General features: G+C 51.7%; 2 long non-coding RNA genes across 3 annotated transcripts in view; both read left to right on the top strand.

Moving 5' to 3' along the window:
* The first annotated feature begins 1373 nt into the window (after positions 1–1373).
* Positions 1374–4046, top strand: LOC135190858 (uncharacterized). Its single transcript, XR_010308660.1, has 3 exons — positions 1374–1437; positions 1729–1786; positions 3969–4046. It is a non-coding gene; the product is annotated as an uncharacterized LOC135190858 (long non-coding RNA).
* Positions 4047–17014: 12968 nt separating this feature from the next.
* The window catches only part of LOC135190795 (uncharacterized), an 80479-nt gene continuing 79446 nt past the window's right edge, over positions 17015–18047 (top strand). Inside the window, exon 1 of one of the 2 annotated variants that reach the window (XR_010308633.1) lies at positions 17015–17088. This is a non-coding gene — a long non-coding RNA (uncharacterized LOC135190795). The remainder of the gene's footprint in view (positions 17089–18047) is intronic. The other variant, XR_010308634.1, reaches the window with a different exon arrangement.

The following is an 18047-nucleotide window of genomic DNA, read 5'->3' as shown; positions in this document are numbered from 1 at the left end:
TCTCCAGCATCTCCACATCCCTCTTGTCCCAGGGGCTCCAGAACTGGACTCAGTACTCCAGGTGGGGTCTCAGCAGAGAGGAGCAAAGAGAGACAATCCCTTCCCTGGCCCTGCTGGCCACACTGCTGCTGCTGCAGCCCAGGATCCAGTTGGCCCTTCAGGCTGCAAGTGCTCACTGCTGGCTCCTGTTGAGCCTCTCATCCAGCAGCCCCCTAAGTTCCCTCTCCTCAGGGCTGCTCTCCAGCAGATGTGCTGGATGAGACACCTGCACTGAGGCAGCAAAGGGAGGAGCCATAAGAGAGTTGTTCCAGGTCTGCCCCCCTCCCTGTTCTGCCCATTTACCAAGGGTCTTACACAAACTGCATCTTTCCAAGCCCTGGTATTTCCAAGCAAGAGCAAGTTCTGGGGTTTGATTTGTCTTGGCATTGCTCAGGCACCTTTGAACATTCCTCTGGGTGACTGCTTGCATCTTGCTGCACAAGAAGCCCCCTGACAGCCAAGGCCCTGTTTTAGGAAGAGGCTTCAGAGTTAGGTAGGCTGAGGGCAGGGAATTCCACTTCTGCAGAGGAGCAGATCACAAAGTCCCTGGGGTGCTTTTGAGAGTGCTGCACACCATTCCCCTCAGCTCTACCTAATCTCCCAACCTGTTTTCCACCAGAGAAGCTTCCAGAGGAGATGTTGTCCCTTGCCAGCACAGCAGTTACTTGTTCCAGCAGCTCAGCATGCAGCCAGGCCCTCAGCTGTCCTGCTGCTCTTTGTAAAGCACAAACAAAGGCTGAGGTTATGGTCCTTGTGGAGGAGCTGTGCACAGTGCAGGACTCCTCCAGCTCTGCACAGCACCTTTGTGATGGAAACTGGACCCATCTTGTTTGGCCTTGCTCTTCCCTGAAGACAGCTTACTCATTGAGTTTGGGGCTGCATCATAGAAGCACAGAATGGTTTAGGGTGGAAAGGACCTCAAAGCTCAGCCAGTTCCAACTCCCTGCCATAGGCAGGGACACCTCCCGCTAGAACAGGTCACTTAAGGCTTCATCCAGCCTGGTTCTCAACACCTCCAGGGAGGTTGTGGAGCACAGAAGCACCCAATGTGATCTTTGATCACATTCTGTGCTTCTGTGCTCCACAACCTCCCTGGGCAATCTGTGCCAGTGTCTCACCACTCTCAACCTGTGCCAGTGTCTCATCACCCTCACTGCAAACAACTTCCTGTCATCCAGGCTAAATCTCTCCTCTTCTTCTCTTTCTCTGCCCTAGGTGGCCACCTCAGATGGAGACATTTCTGCTGGTGACAGTGGAGCAGACCCCATGCCTGATGAGAGGTTGTCCTGTAGGACCTGGGTGTGGAGCACTGGAGCAGTGAGGCACTGCAGGGCTGTTCTTCAGTGCCAGGAGGATGTGGTTCATCTCTTACTGCTCAGCTGAGCTCTACAGCCTCAGGTGTGATGCTTTGATTCCTCTCCTGACACTCAGCAGTTTGCTGCTGTGTGGAGATGAAGAGATTCAGGAGAAGGTTTAGGTTGGAAGGGACCTCAAAGCTCAGCCAGTTCCAACCCCCTGCCATAGGCAGGGACATCTCCCATTAGAACAGGTCACTCAAGGCTTCATCCAGCCTGGTCCTGAACGACTTCCCTGGGCAACCTGTGCCAATGTCTCACCACTCTCACTGCAAAGAACTTCTTCCTAAGATCCAGTCTAAATCTCTCCTCTTCTTCTCTTTCTCTGCCCTAGGTGGCCACCCCAGATGGAGACATTTCTGCTGGTGACAGTGGAGCAGACCCCACGCCTGGTAAGAGGTTGTCCTGTAGGACCTGGGTGTGGAGCACTGGAGCAGTGAGGCACTGCAGGGCTGTTCTTCAGTGCCAGGAGGATGTGGTAGAGGCTGGATGTTAGGAGGAAGTTCTTCACAGAGACAGTGATTTCCTATTGGAATGGGCTGCCCAGGGAGGTGGTGGAGGCACTGTCCCTGGGACTGGATGAGGCACTTAGTGCCATGGTCTGGTTGACTGGATAGGGCTGGGGGATTGGTTGGACTGGATGAGCTTGGAGGTCTCTTCCAACCTGGTTGATTCTATGATTCTATGGTTCATCATCTAGTGCTCAGCTGAGCTCTACAGCCTCAGCTGTGCTGCTTTGGTTCCTCTCCTGACACTCAGCAGTTTGCTGCTGTGTGAAGATGAAGAGATGCAGGAGGAGGGGTCCCAAGACACTAAGGAGTTATGAAGCTCCTTCCATGCCCAGTCAAGGCTCTTTGGAGGCTCTCAGTTGCGGTCTCCTTCTCACCAGATGAACGTTTGACATTTCATAAGCTGCTTTCTCTTGACAGCCTAAGAGAGATAATTCTGAGTAATTTCCCACGAGAAGTGAGGGAGAGGAAGGACTCAGAGTGGTTTCTGAGGGTTTTTTTTTTTGGTTGGTTGTTTTTTGGGGGGGAAATATCTTGGAACATCTGAAAGAAGAAGGGGCAGGAGGGGAAGGAATCTGTAATTTAAGGAACCTGTAATTTCAAGCTTCTAACCTGCTTTAAAACTCCCCTGTCCTCAGGACTTTACTGTTGTTTTTAAAGTTCCAGTGACCTTTATTTTCTCTCTTTAGTTTCCTGAGTAATAAAACTGTAAGGAGCAATATGGGATTTTGGGGGTTGGGTTTTTTTTCTCCTCCCTCCTCCCCTGCCCGACACAGAATGGTATTTGAAGTCACAAGGTGAACGAAGGCAAGATTTAAGCTGGAGAGAGGCTTGTAGCAAGTCCTGGGGCTGACTGATAGCAGAGAAGAAATAAAACCACCACCACCACCACAAGCAGTCAGTTATTAGGAGACACAAATCACTCTAAAAGATTAAGCCCTGAAAATAATAGCCATGCAAACCTTGAAGGGAGGGATGGCAGAGGCAAAGGTCATTAATTGCCTGCTGAGATTTTAGGCTACAAGCTACCAGGGAATTATATTTTGATTTTTCTTCCTTAAATAAAAGGGGGGGGGGGGGGGGGGGGGGGAAGGGGGAAATAAATCTATTTGGTTCTGTTATCAGTGGCAGTGGTGGTGGTGGTGGGGTGATTGCTGCTCTTGCCTATCCCTGGGTTGTTTGTTAACTCATTTGTTTCCAGAGGATCCAAAGGAATTATTCTTCCTTGCAGGTTTGTGCTGCACTTTGGCCACAACAACCCCATGCAGAGATACAGGCTGGGGTCGGGGTGGCTGAGAGCAGCCAGACAGAGAGGGATCTGGGGGTGCTGATTGATACCTGCCTGAACATGAGCCAGCAGTGTGCCCAGGTGGCCAAGAGAGCCAGTGGCATCCTGGCCTGCATCAGGAATAGTGTGGCCAGCAGGAGCAGGGAGGTCATTTTGCCCCTGTACTCTGCACTGCTTAGACCACACCTTGAGTGCTGTGTTCAGTTCTGGGCCCCCCAGTTTAGGAGGGACATTGAGATGCTTGAGCGTGTCCAGAGAAGGGCAACGAGGCTGGGGAGAGGCCTTGAGCACAGCCCTACGAGGAGAGGCTGAGGGAGCTGGGATTGGTTAGCCTGGAGAAGAGGAGGCTCAGGGCAGACCTTATTGTTGTCTACAACTAACTGAGGGGAGGTTGTGGCCAGGAGGAGGTTGCTCTCTTCTCTCAGGTGGCCAGCACCAGAACAAGAGGACACAGCCTCAGGCTGTGCCAGGGGAGATTTAGGCTGGAGGTGAGGAGAAAGTTCTTCCCTGAGAGAGTCATTGGACACTGGAATGGGCTGCCCGGGGAGGTGGTGGAGTCGCCGTCCCTGGAGCTGCTCAAGGCAGGACTGGACGTGGCACTTGGTGCCATGGTCTGGCCTTGAGCTCTGTGCTAAAGGGTTGGACTTGATGATCTGTGAGGTCTCTTCCAACCCTGATGATACTGTGACACTGTGACACTGTGATGCTGTGATGCTGTTTCCCTCTGTTTTCCTTTATTTATGCGTTTGGCATTTCTGTAATGTTCCTTCTCCCTAGCTGAACGGGAAGCAAGATTAAAAATGCTCAGCAATTAAGAACTCCAGGAGATAAATGAAGCCTGGCTTTAAGTCTCACAGAATGCCTCTGCATGCTCCTCAGGAGAGGTGGACAAATGGATCCGGGTGGAAGCGGCACCTCGCAGTGCCCTGCCGATGCGCACGGCAAAAGCCTTCGCTTGGCCACCAGGCAGCAACAGCAAAGCCCCAGCAATAAAACACTGCTCTGGGGGCCAGGCTGAAAAGAAACTAATGAGAAACTCCTTTTTATTGTGCTTTTTGGATGTGTGCCCTGCACTCTGAGGCTGCAGAGTCGCAACGACGTGGATGATGGAGGAGTCGCCTTCCTTGCAGTGCTGTGAGTCATCCTCACCCCTTTTTGCCCAGCTTTTGGGGCCCTGCAAAGCTTTGCTTAGCCTCTGTCCATGCTTGCATCCATAAGCGAATGCAGACATCTCCATCCTCCTTTCATCCATAAGCAAATGCAAACATCTCCACCCTGCAGACACACAGGAATTCTTCTCTTGATTGTTCCCTTATTGCCTATTTCTCCACTTAGAATCATAGAGTCAAGCAGGTTGGAAGAGAGCTCCAAGCTCAGCCAGCCCAACCTAGCACCCAGCCCTGCCCAACCAACCAGACCATGGCACTAAGTGCCCCAGCCAGGCTTGGCTTCAACACCTCCAGCCACACAGACTCCACCACCTCCCTGGGCAGCCCATTCCAATGCCAATCACTCTCTCTGACAACAACTTCCTAACAACATCCAGCCTCAACCTGCCCTGGCACAGCTTCAGGCTGTGTCCCCTTGTTCTGTTGCTGCTTGCCTGGCAGCAGAGCCCAACCCCACCTGGCTACAGCCTCCCTGCAGGCAGCTGCAGACAGCAATGAGCTCTGCCCTGAGCCTCCTCTGCTGCAGGCTGCACACCCCCAGCTCCCTCAGCCTCTCCTCCCAGGGCTGTGGTCCAGGCCCCTCCCCAGCTTCATCACCCTTCTCTGGACACCTTCCAGCACCTCAACATTTCTGTATGGTTCTAATGTTTGTCCTTGATGATCTTCAAGACCTTTTCCAACCTAAGCAATTCTATGAGTCCATGAAGACAAATCTTAGCCCAGCAGCACTGCTCCTTTAGTTTAGTCCCTCATGCCACACAGCCTGACCACCAGAAACTCCAGGTGAAGACCCTGAGGGAGAAAACCTCTCTGCTCTGTGCCCAGCACACCAGGTGAACTGCTTTAAACTCTTCTAAACTTTTTCTGCCTCAGCCTTTTTGTTGGGAGCTGAAGTGGCATAAATCAGTGCAGCACACTCCAGGGCCAAAGGTTTTCCTCTTCACAGCAGAGATTGCAGCAAATAGCAGGAATTTCTAGGACATTAGCTGCTCTGTGGGGACTCTGCAGAGTTAAAGCTAAGTTTTGTGCTTTCAAAATAGAGTAAAGCAGCCAAAAAAAAAAAAGGAAACCCAAGGAAACAACAAAGTTGCTCTGCAACACATCAAAAATAGCCACCTGGAAAAGAAGTGTTTTGGAAGTTGGATTGGCAAATCCTGCCTGAGAAACTTGGTGGCCTTTGATGAACAGGTCACAACATTCATGGATGAGGGTTGAGCAACTGATGGCATTTAGCTGGAGCTGAGCAAAGCCTTTGGCACTGTCCCACACCACAGCCTGGTCTCCAAGCTGGGCACACAGGGGTTTGATGGGTGGAGCACTGATGGATACAGAACTGGCTTGGTGGCCACACCCAAAGAGTGGCTGCCAAAGGCTCCTTGGACAAGTGGGGGCCAGTGACAAGTGGAGTGCCTCAGAGATCAGTCCTGGCACCAGTCTTGTTCAACATCTCTGTGGATGCCATGGACAGAGGCACTGAGTGCAGCCTCAGCAAGTTTGCTGCCCACACCAAGCTGTGTGGTGCTGCTGACAGGCTGGAGGGCAGGATCCATCCAGGGGGACCTGGACAGGCTGCAGAGGTGGGCACAAGCCAAGCTCAGGAGGTTCAACAAGAGCAAGTGCAAGGTCCTGCAGCTGGGGGGAGGCAATGCCAAGCACAAATCCAGGCTGGACAGTGAGTGGCTGGAAAGCAGCAATGAGGAGAGGGACTTGGGGGTGCTGGTGGAGGAGAAGCTCAACAGAAGCCAGCAGTGTGCACTTGCAGCCCAGAAACCAACCAGAGCCTGGGCTGCAGCAGCAGAAGTGTGGCCAGCAGGGCCAGGGAGGTGACTCTCCCCCTCTGCTCTGCTCTGCTCTGCTCTGCTCTGCTCTGCTGAGACCCCACCTGGAGTCCTGCATCCAGTTCTGGAGCCCCTGGGACAAGAGAGATGTGAAGATGGTGGAGAGTGTCCAGAGCAGGGCCAGGAGGATGCTCAGAGGCTGCAGCAGCTCTGCTGTGAGCACAGACTGGAAGAGTTGGGGCTGTGCAGGCTGGAGCAGAGGAGGCTCCCAGGTGACCTTCTTGTGGCCTTCCAAAGCTGGAGGTGAGGAGGAAGTTGTTGAGCAGGAGAGTGGTGAGAGGCTGGAATGGGTTGCCCAGGGAGGGGGTTGAGGCCCCATGGCTGGAGGTGTTTGAGGCCAGGCTGGCTGAGGCTGTGTGCAGCCTGCTCTAGGGTAGGGTGTCCCTGGGCATGGCAGGGGGGTTGGAACTGGCTGCTCCTTGTGGTCCCTTCCAACCCTGACTGATTCTATGATTAAGTTCAACTCTTCCCAGCTCTCTGTGCATCAGCCAGCCCAAGGACAAGTGAGCTCAATTTGGGCTGCTCTGCTCCTAAATAGGAGTGTTTACACAGTGGTTTAATGCAGTTTAGCTAATCCACTTTAAATCCCCAACCTTAATTAATTGCAATTATTAAACAATGGATTAAATTTCTCAGCATCCCCTGGTGAAGATGAACCTGACAAGAACAAAAAAAAAATCCTTCAGCAGTGTTGGGTTAGTTCTGGAAATGACAAACACAGACCCAGGGAGGGGTTTGGCCCAAAAAAAGTCCTCTCAAAGCTCCTTGAGGTATTCTTAAGTTACAGAATTAGTACACAGAAGTTCCATCTGGAGATGAGGAGAAACTTGTTTGGTGTGAGGGTGCTGGAGCCCTGGAGCAGGCTGCCCAGAGAGATTGGGGAGTCTCCATCTCTGGAGAGGTCCCAATCCTCCTTGGGCATTGTGATCCTGGGCAAGCTGGGGGGAGGCAACCCTGCTCTAGCAGGGAGTTTGGACTGGATGATCTCCAGAGGTCCCTTCCAACCCCTTTCTGGGATGCTGTGATGTGAATCATTCTGGCTGGAAAGAGCCTTTCAGATCATCAGTTCCAACCATGTTCTTCCATGTCCAACCATCAGTTGATTAACCTGCAGATTAAATACCCTGCAGAATATCTAACCTGCAGATTAACTGCCCTTAGGAATAACTAACCTGCATATTAAATATCCTGCAGATTAATTAACCTGCAGATTAACTCCCGTGCAGAGTAACTAACCTAAAGAATAACTAACCTGAAGAATAAATGACCTGCAGATTAATTTACCTGCATATTAACTAACCTGCAGAATAACTAACCTGCAGAATAAATGATCTGCAGATTAATTAGCCTGCAGATTAACTCCCCTGCAGAATAACTAACCTAAAGAATAACTAACCTAAAGAATAAATGACCTGCAGAATAATTGCCCTGCAGAATAACTCCCCTGCAGATTAACTCCCCTGCAGAATAACTAACCTAAAGAATAACTAACCTGAAGAATAAATGACCTGCAGATAATTAACCTGCAGAATAACTGCCCTGCAGGATAATTGCCCTGCAGAATAACTGCCCTGCAGAATAACTGCCCTGCAGGATAACTGCCCTGCAGAATAACTGCCCTGCAGGATAACTGCCCTGCAGGTTAACTAACCTGCAGGATAACTAACCTGCAGGATAACTAACCTGAAGAATAACTAAAGAATAAATGACCTGCAGATAATTAACCTGCAGAATAACTGCCCTGCAGAATAACTGCCCTGCAGAGTAACTGCCCTGCAGAATAACTGCCCTGCAGAATAACTGCCCTGCAGAGTAACTGCCCTGCAGAATAACTGCCCTGCAGGATAACTAACCTGAAGAATAACTAAAGAATAAATGACCTGCAGATAATTAACCTGCAGAATAATTGCCCTGCAGAATAACTGCCCTGCAGAGTAACTGCCCTGCAGAATAACTGCCCTGCAGGATAACTAACCTGAAGAATAACTAACCTAAAGAATAACTAACCTAAAGAATAACTAACCTAAAGAATAACTAACCTGAAGAATAACTAACCTGAAGAATAACTAACCTAAAGAATAACTAACCTAAAGAATAACTAACCTAAAGGAGGCAGAGAAGAACATTCCTTGCTTTTGCAAGGACTGGGGACTTAAGTGCAAATGGACTTAGAATAACACCCAACTGGATAGCCTTTCTAGAAAGACTATGGCAATCTATCATCTTCCTATTGAACATTTCATCTTCTGTTGAAAACCTGGAGGTGTTAAAAAAGCATAGACATGGATTCATAGAATAGTTTGGGTTGGAAGGGACCATGGGCAGGGACACCTTCCACTAGACCAGACTGCTCAAGGCCCCATCCAGCATGGCCCTGAACACCTCCAGGGAGGGGACATCCACAACCTCCCTGGGCATCCTCCTCCAGTGTCTCACCACCCTCAGAGCAGAGAAGCAGAAATGTTTGCCCCACTCAAAGCAGGGAACCCCCCACCCAGGGATTTAAACCAAATTCTACTCTGCCCCTTCAACAGAGTCTTTCCAGGCTCAGTGCAAGGCAGCTCCCAGCTAAGAGAATAAGATGGAATGGCAGGACTGGGGTCTGTGTGCTTGACAGTTATTAGTTCTCAGGCTCAGGCATGAAGTATTTTCTATCCCTGCTAATACAGATGGAATTGGTGATGTATTTGCTCAGATATTCCTCACTGCAAAGAATAAATCCAGTGAGGTTGACTGGAGTGATTTCCTCAATCGAGGAGAACTAATTGGATTGGTTTGTCTGGGGAACGTGGAAGGGTTGCTGAAAAGCTGAGAACAGCAGAAGGATTTGGTGTGTAGAATCATGGGAGGGTTGGAGGTGGAAAGGAGCTTATAGATCATCGAGTTCCAGCTCCCCTCAGCCTCTTTTTCTCCAGGCTAAACAACCCCACTTAGCTCAGCCACTCCTCTGTCCCCAGACCATTTCCTTGCTTCATTGCCTCACATCATCCAGTTATAGAATCACAGAATGGCTCAGGTTGGAAGGGACCTCAGAGATCATAGAGTGATAGAATGGTTTGGGTTGGAAGGGACCTCAGAGATCATAGAATCATAGAATGGTTTGGGTTGGAAGGGACCTCAGAGATCATAGAATCATAGAATGGTTTGGGTTGGAAGGGACCTCAGAGATCATAGAATCATAGAATGGTTTGGGTTGGAAGGGACCTCAGAGATCATAGAATCATAGAATGGTTTGGGTTGGAAGGGACCTCAGAGATCATAGAATCATAGAATGGTTTGGGTTGGAAGGGACCTCAGAGATCATAGAATCATAGAATGGTTTGGGTTGGAAGGGACCTCAGAGATCATAGAATCATAGAATGGTTTGGGTTGGAAGGGACCTCAGAGATCATAGAATCATAGAATGGTTTGGGTTGGAAGGGACCTCAGAGATCATAGAATCATAGAATGGTTTGGGTTGGAAGGGACTTCAGAGATCATAGAATCATAGAATGGTTTGGGTTGGAAGGGACCTCAGAGATCATAGAATCATAGAATGGTTTGGGTTGGAAGGGACCTCAGAGATCATAGAATCATAGAATGGTTTGGGTTGGAAGGGACCTCAGAGATCATAGAATCATAGAATGGTTTGGGTTGGAAGGGACCTCAGAGATCATAGAATCATAGAATGGTTTGGGTTGGAAGGGACCTCAGAGATCATAGAATCATAGAATGGTTTGGGTTGGAAGGGACTTCAGAGATCATAGAATCATAGAATGGTTTGGGTTAGAAAGGAGCTCAAAGCTCAGCCAGTTCCAACCCCCTGCCATAGGCAGGGACACCTCCCACTAGAACAGGTTGCTCAAGTCCTCATCCAACCTGGTCCTGAACATCTCCAGGGAGGTTGTGGAGCACAGAAGCACCCAATGTGATCTTTGATCACATTGGGTGCTTCTGTGCTCCACAACCTCCCTGGGCAACCTGTGCCAGTGTCTCACCACCCTCAACCTGTGCCAGGGTCTCACCACCCTCAACCTGTGCCAGTCTCTCACCACCCTCACTGCAAACTTCTTTGTAAAATCCATGTTCAATCTACCCTCTGCCACTTCAAACCCATTCCTCTTCCTCCTTCTCTCATTACCAGACCTTGTCAATAGTCCCTCCCCAGCCCTCCTGGAGTTCCCAGGTTGGATGGGCTCGTGGAAGGTGTCCATGCCTGTGGCAGGGGTTTGGGACTCTACATCTGCTTTCCAATACCTGAAGAGATCCTACAGGAAGGCTGCAGAGGGTATTTTCATAAGGGTGTCAGGACATGGGGGAGTGGTTTGAAGCCAAAAGAGAACAGGTTCAGGCTGAATCTTAGGAATTTCTTCAGGGTGCTGAGACTCTGGAATAGGTTATCCTATCCAGGGAGGCTGTGGATGCTCCCACCCTGGGGATGTTCAAGACCAGCTTGGATAAGGCCTTGAGCAACTGAGTCTAGTTGAGAGGTGTCCCTGCACATGGTGGGGAGGTTGGAGTTGATGATCTTGGGTCTTGATTGAGCCTGCAGTGGGAGTGCAGCCCAGACAGCAACCCTGTGCTGGGCTGCAGCAAGAGCAGTGTGGGCACAGGGCAAGGGAGGGGATTCTGCCCCTTGGCTCTGCTCTCCTCACACCTCACCTGCAGTCCTGGGGGCAGTTCTGCAGCCCCCAGCACAAGCAGGACATGGAAGTGTTGGAGGCAGTGCAGAGGAGGCCACCAAGATGCTGAGAGGGCTGCAGCAGCTCTGCTCTGAGCACAGGCTGAGAGAGTTGGGGCTCTGCAGCCTGCAGAGGAGAAGGCTTCCAGGAGACCTTGGAGTGGCCTTGCAGGATGTGCAGGGGGCTGCAGGAGGGCTGGGGAGGTCTGGTAATGAGAGGAAGAGGAGGAGAAATGGGTTTGAAGTGTGAGAGGGGAGATCGAAAGTGGCTGTTAGGAAGAAGTTGTTTGCAGTGAGGGTGGTGAGAGACTGGCACAGGTTGAGGGTGGTGAGACCCTGGCACAGGTTGCCCAGGGAGGTCTTCGATCACATTGGGTTCTTCTGTGCTCCACAACCTCCCTGGAGATGTTCAGGACCAGCTTGGATGAGGCCTTGAGCAACCTGCTCTAGTGGGAGGTGTCCCTGCCTATGGCAGGGGCTTGGAGCTGGCTGAGCTTTGAGCTCCCTTCCAACCTGATCCATTCTCTGTGATTCTCTGTGCCCACTTCAGTGTAAATCTTGTGTCAAGACAAATGAGGCCATTCACAACCACACTGCTGATTCTCTGCCCACTCTTGGGGCACACCAGGTATTGACAGAGCTTTTCAAACCATCTGGTGGATTGGACTGAAAGCTTTGGTGTAAGGGTAGGGGCACAGTCAGATGGATGCCTGCAATATATTTGGAGCCATTTAGAAAGTCACCTGCTCACAGCTCCAAATTGCAGCTGCCTTAGCACGGGGACTTTGTCTCTGACTCATCCATTCTGGTGCAAAGGATGACAGATTGACTCAAATTGCCTGTTAAAGTTCCCTATCTAGGAGTAACCAAATATACTGCAGATATTTCAAGGTATTTTGATGCCCAGAGAAGCAGATAGGCTCTAGTCATCAGTTCAAAGGCTTCAAATGCTAATTTACATCCCAGATACCCAATTTCCTTTCCAGATGTGCCTTGCAGGTGCAGGGGGGTTTGCAGGCTTCTGACCTTGCAGAGGCACCTAAACAAGAAGTGATTTTAATGGGATTTCAGGCTGCATTTTTACCTTATTTCACTCATCTGAAATTTAAATGTCTCTTTGTGAGCTGCAGAGAGGTCCTCTAGAGCTGCTGCAGAGAGCTCTGTAGTTACTGTGCTCTATTTCTGTGTATGATGTGCCATGGGCTAGTTGATAGTAGAGGCTGGATGTTAGGAGAAGTTGTTGGCAGAGAGAGTGATTGGCATTGGAATGGGCTGCCCAGGGAGGTGGTGGAGTCTGTGTGGCTGGAGGTGTTGAAGCCAAGCCTGGCTGGGGCACTTAGTGCCATGGTCTGGTTGGTTGGGCAGGGCTGGGTGCTAGGTTGGACTGGCTGAGCTTGGAGCTCTCTTCCAGCCTGCTTCATTCTATGATTCTAAGATGTCTCTCCCACCTGTGGAGGAGTTAAATGCTTGGATACCTCCATGGGTTTGTCCCTAAGGGCTTCATCACTTCTGGAAACAGGATGCAGGCATCTAAAAAGCTGGGGAGGGAAAAAAGCTGGGGAGGGACTTTTGAGGCTGTGAGGGAGTGGCAGGAGTGGGGGGAATGGAGCAAAGCTGGAGGTGGGGAGAGTGAGGCTGGAGGGGAGGAGGAAGTTGTTGAGCAGGAGAGTGGTGAGAGGCTGGAATGGGTTGCCCAGGGAGGTGGTTGAGGCCCCATGGCTGGAGGTGTTTGAGGCCAGGCTGGCTGAGGCTGTGTGCAGCCTGCTCTAGGGTAGGGTGTCCCTGCCCATGGCAGGGGGGTTGGAACTGTCTGCTCTTTGTGGTCCCTTCCAACTCTGACTCATTCTATGGTTCTATGATTCTATGTTGCTGTGCTGGTTTTGCTGGAGCACAATCCCAGGCCAGCTGTGGGCTGCAGGCTTTGAGCAGGTTAGAGTCAGCCAGGACAGCTGAGCTGAGTTGTCTACAGATGTGCCCCACACCATGAGCATCACAACCAGCAGAAAGGGGGAAGTTGGCTAAGGGCAGAGGAGTCTCTTGCTTGAGCTTCTATCTCCTGCTTTGGGCTCTCTTGATCCTCTAGCAACAAGGGGACACAGCCTGAAGCTGTGCCAGGGCAGGTTCAGGCTGGATGTTCTTAGGAAGTTGTTGTCAGAGAGAGTGATTGGCATTGGAATGGGCTGCCCAGGGAGGTGGTGGAGTGGCTGTGGCTGGAGGTGTTGAAGCCAAGCCTGGCTGGGGCACTTAGTGCCATGGTCTGGTTGGTTGGGCAGGGCTGGGTGCTAGGTTGGGCTGGCTGAGCTTGGAGCTCTCTTCCAACCTGCCTGACTCTATGATTCTTTCTTCTGCTCTTGAGGTTGCCTTCCTGGTCATTGTTCCTGCTGTACCTTTGCTGGGCGCTGTAGGACTTTAAATGCTTTATACTGACATGGGGATCAGTTTTGTTGCTTCACTCAGTTTGTTTTCACTTCCATCTCTGGGTCTTCATGTCTGCAGGTGACACCAAGGTGGGTGAGGTTGTTGATCTGCTTGAGGGTAGGAAAGCTTGGAAGAGGGACCTGGAGAATAGGTCTTGTGAGGAGTGACTGGTAAGAAGAGGATGCTGAGGATGCCCACAAAGGAGGCTGGAGCCAGGTGGGACTCAATCTCTTCTCCACAGCAACAAGTGATAGAATGGGAGAGGGCAACCACAACCTTCCTGGGCAACCTGTTCCAGTGTCTCACCACCCTTATGGAGAGTAATGTCTTCCTAATCTCCAGTCTCAATCTCCTCTCTTCCAGCTCAAAGCCATTGTCCTTCATCCTGGCACTGCCAGTCCTTGTCGAAAGTCCCTCCCCAGCTCCTGTAGCCCCCTTCAGGTACTGCTCTGAGGTCTCCCTTCTCTTCTACAGGCTGAACAGCCCCAACTCACTCAGTCTGTCCCCATAGCAGAGGTTCTTCACCCCTCTGATCATCTTTATGGCCTTCTCTGGACCTACTCCAACAGCTCCATGACCTTGTTGTGCTGAGGGCACCACCTCACTAAGCTAAGTCCAAGCTACGTGGCAGAGGGATCAGGGATGAGCCTTGTGGGAGGCTTCAGATCCTGCAGGGTGTTCTGCTGGTCAGTAAGATCAGAGGGACCAAGCACCCTGTGCTGGAGCATCCAGTCCAAGCTTTTCCATGCTTTTCCCTTGCTAACAAAGCTCCTCACAGCCTTGGCTAAGCTAACTCACACTTCCACCCTTGCCTGCCATAAAAAGCCCAACCAGATGCCATGTGATACTGCTTAGTTTAAGGCCCTGTAACCCTGTTTGCCCACCTGGCTGCCCAAATTACATGCTCCATCTCTCCACCCCACTTAATGCTTAACCATTGCTGTGGAGAGGGCACTGCCCACAGGGAACATCTAGAAAACCACAGCCCTAAGTGGCAGAGAGTCACACAGAAACATTCAGGCTGGCAAAGCCCCTCAGGATCACCAAGCCCAAGCCATATCCCTGCTCTATAAGGTGCACCCCAAGCCACCTCCCCAAGCAGCACACCAGAGGGATCAGGGATGACCCTTGTGGGAGGCTGCAATTCCTGCAGGGTGTTCTGCTAGGCAAGAAGATCAGAGGGACCAAGCACCCTGTGCTGGAGCATCCAGTCCAAGCTTTTCCATGCTTTTCCAGGGTGTTCTGCTGGACTGAACATCCTCAGCTCTCCCAGCCTGTCCTCACAGCTGAGGAGATTCATCCCTCTGCTGATGGTTGTGGCTGTTGAATTTCCAGCTGAAACAGCATCTTCTGCTGCCTCTCTGGCACTTCTTTGCTTCATGGCCACCCTGATGAGGAGCTCCATCCCTCTGCTGATGGTTGTGGCTGCTGAATTTCCAGCTGAAACAGCAGCTTCTGCTGCCTCTCTGGCACTTCTTTGCTTCATGGCCACCCTGATGAGGAGCTCCATCCCTCTGCTCATGGTTGTGGCTGCTGAATTTCCAGCTGAAACAGCAGCTTCTGCTGCCTCTCTGGCACTTCTTTGCTTCATGGCCACCCTGATGAGGAGCTCCATCCCTCTGCTCATGGTTGTGGCTGCTGCTGCTGAATTTCCAGCTGAAACAGCAGCTTCTGCTGCCTCTCTGGCACTTCTTTGCTTCTTGGCCACCCTGATGAGGAGCTCCATCCCTCTGCTCATGGTTGTGGCTGCTGAATTTCCAGCTGAAACAGCAGCTTCTGCTGCCTCTCTGGCACTTCCTTGCTTCATGGCCACCCTGATGAGGAGCTCCATCCCTCTGCTCATGGTTGTGGCTGATGAATTTTCAGCTGAAACAGCAGCTTCTGCTGCCTCTCTGGCACTCCTTTGCTTCTTGGCCACCCTGATGAGGAGCTCCATCCCTCTGCTCATGGTTGTGGCTGTTGAATTTCCAGCTGAAACAGCAACTTCTGCTGCCTCTCTGGCACTCCTTTGCTTCTTGGCCACCCTGATGAGGAGCTCCATCCCTCTGCTCATGGTTGTGGCTGTTGAATTTCCAGCTGAAACAGCAACTTCTGCTGCCTCTCTGGCACTCCTTTGCTTCTTGGCCACCCTGATGAGGAGCTCCATCTCTCTGTTCATGGTTGTGGCTGTTGAATTTCCAGCTGAAACAGCAGCTTCTGCTGCCTCTCTGGCACTTCTTTGCTTCATGGCCACCCTGGCTTGCTGAACAGGGTGCAGGAGGATGAAGTTCTTGCACGGAGGTGTGCTCAGTGCCCTGTAGGGAGTGATCTGAGCCCTTTCACTCGAGTGATGTTAATGCTACAGCTTTGCTAAGGTGCCCAGCGAGCAGCACTGGAATGATGTCTTTAGAGGGCTGAGGGCTGAGGTGTGGCTGAGTTTTCGGGTGAGGATGGCTGCTTCCCCAGCATCCACACCCAGCCTGTCACCTGCAGGCTCCTGCTTTCCCTTCTGATAGAAATGTAAATGGTAATTTTAACATTTGAGCTGCTAACTTGGTTCCATCCCTGTTCTGACAAGACACGTGCCATGTGTTTTACAGCTTAAAGACCAGGGCTGCAAATGCCAACGTTGGGGAGTGGGAGGGCTGCCTCATTTGCAGCACACCCCAGGCAGGCAGCAGATAAGGGGAAGCAGAGCTGGGGAGGCATCTGGAGATGATTTGCATGTGAGAAGGCTGCCTGAAGGGAACTGCTCAGCCATAGGCACTCATAGAATCGTAGAATCAAGCAGGTTGGAAGAGACCTCCAAGCTCAGCCAGTCCAACCCATCCCCCAGCCCTATCCAGTCAACCAGACCATGGCACTAAGTGCCTCATCCAGGCTTTGCTTGAACACCTCCAGGTACAGTGCCTCCACCACCTCCCTGGGCAGCCCATTCCAATGCCAATCACTCTCTCTGACAACAACTTCCTCCTAACATCCAGCCTAGACCTACCCCAGCACAGCTTGAAACTGTGTCCCCTTGTTCTGTTGCTGCTTGCCTGGGAGAAGAGGCCACCCCCCACCTGGCTACAATGTCCCTTCAGGTAGTTGTAGACAGTAATAAGATCACCTCTGAGCCTCCTCTTCTCCAGGCTGCACACCCCCAGCTCCCTCAGCCTCTCCTCATAGGGTTTGTGTTCCAGGCCCTTCACCAGCTTTGTTGCCCTTCAGGTGACTTTGGGAGTGAAATGCTGCTGAACAGCTTTGGCCACCACAGCTGAGCTGCACCTTAGCTATTGGCTGTGCTGGGTGCAGCCTGCGAGTCCCTCTCCTGTGTCAGAGGTCCACTTGCACTGACAGATGAGCCTTGCCTGGCCCCATTCATAGAATCAGAGAATCAGCCAGGTTGGAAGAGAGCTCCAAGTTCAGCCAGTCCAACCTAGCACCCAGCCCTGTGGATGGATTCCTGTCCTCTACAAGTTGACTATGCCACACAGCTTGGTGCCATCTGCAGATCTGCTGAGGGTGCACTCCAGTCCTCTGTCCATGGCACTGACAAAGTTGTTACACAGCACTGGTGCCAACACTGACCCCTGAGGGAGCCACTTGGCACTGGTCTCCAGGTGGGCATTGTGCCATTGATTATCTCCCTCCTTTCAGCAACACCTCCCCTTTCCCACCCCTTATCTTCCCCCAAACCCACAGCACCTGGGTGCTATTGCAGCCTCCTCCCAGCACAGGTGTGGCCACTTTGCCTTCCCTGCTCACTCCCCTTTATAAGCAGCCTCAGGAAAGGCAGAAGCCCCAAGCTTGCCCAACTGGGCAGAGGGATCCTCCTCCTGGCATCACAGGTGAGTGCCCATGGTGCACACTGGGTGACTGGTGGAGGGGATCTAAAGGCTGGGGGGCCTGGTGGCCCCCTGGTTAGGTAGGACAAAGCTTGATGGTCACTAACATCACCCACGGGTGCTGGCTGGGCCTCTTAGCTGAGCTCCTCTGTGTTTAGCTGCTTATTTCTGCTCACTTGTGATGAGCTGAAGTACTTAGCTGAGCTGGAGGCTCATAGGGGAGCAGTATTGTGTGGTCATAGAAGTGGTTTGGTTGGGAAAGCATCCCAGAATTGACCAGGTTGGGAAAGCTCTCTAAGATCATCAGCCTCCAAGCCAGCATGCTGTGGCCATCAGCTCTTCCTAGCCATGTAGTTAGAGAATGGTTGGACTCCAGGATCTGTTATCATAGAATCAGGCAGGTTGGAAGAGAGCTCCAAGCTCAGCCAGCCCAACCTAGCACCCAGCCCTGCCCAACCAACCAGACCATGGCACTAAGTGCCCCAGCCAGGCTTGGCTTCAACATCTCCAGGGATGATGACTTCACCACCTCCCTGGGCAGCCCATTCCAATGCCAATCACTCTCTCTGACAACAACTTTCTCCTAACATCCAGCCTAGACCTCCCCTGGCACAACTTGAGACTGTGTCCCCTTGTTCTATTGCTGCTTGCCTGGGAGAAGAGGCCAACCCCACCTGGCTACAGCCTCCCTTCAGGTAGTTGTAGACAGTGATAAGATCATGTCTGAGCCTCCTCTTCTCCAGGCTGCACCCCCCCAGCTCCCTCAGCCTCTCCTCATAGGGTTTGTGTTCCAGGCCTCTCCCCAGCTTTGTTGCCCTTCTCTGGACACCTTCCAGCACCTCATCATCTCTCTTGAATTGAGGGGCCCAGAACTGGACACAGCACTCAAGGGGTGGCCTGAGCAGTGCTGAGTACAGGGGAAGAATAACCTCCCTTGCCCTGCTGGCCACACTGTTCCTGAT

Source organism: Pogoniulus pusillus, chromosome 37, assembly GCF_015220805.1.
Source record: "Pogoniulus pusillus isolate bPogPus1 chromosome 37, bPogPus1.pri, whole genome shotgun sequence".
Classification (NCBI taxonomy): domain Eukaryota; kingdom Metazoa; phylum Chordata; class Aves; order Piciformes; family Lybiidae; genus Pogoniulus; species Pogoniulus pusillus.
Note: the sequence above shows the minus strand (reverse complement) of the source record. Positions and strands in the feature narration are given on the sequence as shown.